Below are 3,260 nucleotides of genomic sequence, written 5' to 3' on the forward strand. Positions count from 1 at the left end.
CAGGTTTGGATTCCATGGATTTCTGTTTCTAGAAGCTTCTTACAGCTCACTGTTCGGTGATTGACAGGGCTGTCTGTAACGAGTGATCTGGAGGCCAACATTTCGCTGGTTAAAAAAATCTCCGCACGTTAAAGACTTCAGATGTTGGTGCGCTTTAAAAATATGACCTTCTTTAGTTTTTTTATGAGAGTATAAAATGAAGAAATAATGAAGGTTTCCACAAAAAAGCTCCGTCAATAAAAAAAAATTAGAAGAATTACCACATGACCTCGACGAAATATTGCTAGCTATAGCAATAATTAGTTTTATTCGGTAATTAAAATAACTTTTGAATTTTAATTTTTGCAAATAAAATAAAGACGATTAGAGAATAGTTTCTTTTGGGTATAAAAAGAGCACTACTGTCTGAGTGGCCGGGCAAGAAGCAAATTATAACGTTTACAATCATCATGACCAAGTACGTCTATATTTTGCTTATTGCATTCTCCCTACAAATACTGTACAGCATGTGCAGTCCTACGGCAGACCCAGACTTTGAAGATTTTGTTTCCGCTGGTACGTTGAATAATAATATAAACTAAATTTTTGAATTCACTTAAAAAATTTAGAAGTTCTCCATAAAGTTTCTATTGGTACCGATCTTAGAGCAGCAGATCTCGGTGTGGCCAGTTCAATTTGAGTTTTGTAATAAAACTATTCACTTGTTATTCCTAGCTTGCTAATTGCGGACGATTGCGCCATAATTTCTTCGAACAAATTCACTTGGAAAGAAGTACTTTTAATACTAGAACAGGAGGTTCCCAGATAAAAGGGGTCAGATTTTAGTCCTGAAGAGAAGGATGAAGTAAATAATCTAATCCCAAATGTACTTGGAACCGGGAACAGATGCTTCGACGCCTTGCGTATTAACCATATGAATAAAACTATTCTCCGACCTGATATCCCGTGATGAGTACAAACATGAACTCTAACTGCGGTCTGCATCAAAATTATCACGGTATAATACGAAGTAGGCTTGAATTAATCAGCAAAAAGCGTTACTGAGGATGTAAAAGAGGAATTGTGAAAGATGAGAATGTGGTATCCTAGATTTTGGGGGACCATACGTTAGTAGATTTGAATAAGGTTGCGTAGGAAGACCAATTTAATGCAATAAATTAGAAGATATCACTGTGCATTGCGTAATCAAAAAAAAAAATGGTACAAAAGATACAATCTGCAAACTTCTATAGAATATAAATTTTATTATTTTGATTATATTTTGTAAAATTCATATTCTTATTCTTCCTCTTTCTTTTTGTTTACAGCCGCCAAAGATGTTGCCGTCAGAGAGCGAAGAAGTCTGGCTAAGTTGTTTGCTGGTAAAGCTTTATTGAAGAAATTAGTCGGTTAAGATGAGAATATGAAATAAACCCGTTATAAATTGTTACATAGAAATATATCTAATTCTAAAACTGTATTGTTGAATTCTTTTTATTCATTTTAAAATAGTATACTCGTACTAAATCTCGCTTAAATACCCTCGCAACTTAGCCTATTTAAAGCAAATATAACATTATTTTTAGATACATTTCCTTTTTAGTAATTGGATAGCTGTAAATTTCAATTAATTGTAACAGTTCCAGAACTGCACTAATTACTGTAAAAGGTAGTTTCTTGGTATGAGAACAGTCTGGTGCCGTTCCGAACTACACCTTGCAGAAAGGGTTTTATTGTAGAATTGGTAGGTAGGTATCTGAGCGCAGAATATAAGATTATTATACTAAAATCAGTGTCATTTTGACAGAAATTACCTCGAGTAATAACGAACTTATTCCTCAAATATTGAACTACCCGTACACAAGAAGAAACATGTTTAGAGGCAAGTGGTCCATTTAGAAGACTCTAGGCGACAATGACTAATACTAATAGCCAAGCGGCGAGTACACTGAAGGCTAGGATGTATTGTGATCTTAGGTTCCATTCTCGGTTTTTGGCCGTAATAATTTTAATAATAATACAAAAAACAAAATTAATAGTAAAGTATATTGAATACCAGTTTTCATCTACGTCAGAGGTTCTCAAACTTATTTCGTCTACCGCTCACTTTGAGAAACAATTATTTTCTAGCGCCCCTTAAAATTTATAACTTCGCCACATCTTAAAAATCACAATCGCAATCATTACTTTAATTTTAATTATAGCGCACCATAAGAGTCTTATCCTGTTCCTGAGTTCGAATTTACATTTTAAATGAGACTGTTCTAATGAGAGCAATAAAACGCAACTTTATAAATAATGTTTAGAAAAACTTTAATTCGAATTAAAATATTTCAATTTAAATTTTAAAACTAATCTAATGTGAAGGATAAATCTAATGATTTTTAACAAGTTTGTTGATATCAGGCTCGAATTTACTCAAAAACACCAATGAGTTACTGCTATAGGTAGGTTTTGATTTTAGTTTAAAAAAAATAGAAAAACACAAATCAGCCCTAAACCGCTTCAATACTCCCTAATTTTCACTGGTTCCTTTAACGCTCCCTGCAGGCCTCCCAGCGCCTACAAGAAATAGGCGTTATCGCCCACTTTGAGAGAGAGAGAGAGAGACTGGTCAACGACAACGAGGAAGTGAAAGGACAATAGGAGATCCCGAGACTTTCAAATCTCTGTACTCTGAAAAAGACCGATCTGAAGCAATTGAAAGGTGAAGTGAGGCTTCTAGTACCTGAGTTAAGTGATAGAACGAACTTGATGAAGTGAAAATTCATGCTACGATAAGATCATCAGTAAAAGTCACTGGTGATTGATTCCTCCAGGAGACTCTTGCCCAAAATCAGTGTAGACCATAAGAGAAAAAGAAAAGGTTTAAAGCAGTTTGATTGACGGAATTTTCTTAAGAAAAGGTAAAATGGTTTCAGCTTTTTACGGTTAAACAGACTAAAATGTGGTGGCGAAAAATTGACTGTTCAGCACGTAGAAGAAGACCTGGTAAGCAAGTGGACACAAAAGAGGAAATGAGATTCCTGGGTATTTTGGCTGAAATAATAAAAATGAATAAGGTATATACGAAAGTCTAAAAAAGCAACTCACGAATAAAAGTAGTTATTAATTGGTACAGGCTCTACACTTTTTCTGCCCTAGGCGAATCTCTTAAGGAGGCCCTTCTTTAATAAAAATAAAGTATTAGGGCTGGAAGTTCCAATCAAACCTTTACATTAGGGCATTCCTTTTTATTTTTCTTCATTGTACAGAAATCTGAGAGAAGTTTTTGTAGAGAT

General features: G+C 34.4%; 1 long non-coding RNA gene across 1 annotated transcript; it reads left to right on the forward strand.

The window, feature by feature from the left end:
* The first annotated feature begins 344 nt into the window (after nt 1–344).
* LOC141456735 (uncharacterized) lies at nt 345–1,459 on the forward strand. Its single transcript, XR_012459944.1, has 2 exons — nt 345–555; nt 1,308–1,459. It is a non-coding gene; the product is annotated as an uncharacterized lncRNA (long non-coding RNA).
* Nucleotides 1,460–3,260: the final 1,801 nt, after the last annotated feature.

Source organism: Rhodnius prolixus, unplaced genomic scaffold, assembly GCF_049639745.1.
Source record: "Rhodnius prolixus isolate KJV_2025 unplaced genomic scaffold, Rpr scaffold_10, whole genome shotgun sequence".
NCBI classification, from domain to species: domain Eukaryota; kingdom Metazoa; phylum Arthropoda; class Insecta; order Hemiptera; family Reduviidae; genus Rhodnius; species Rhodnius prolixus.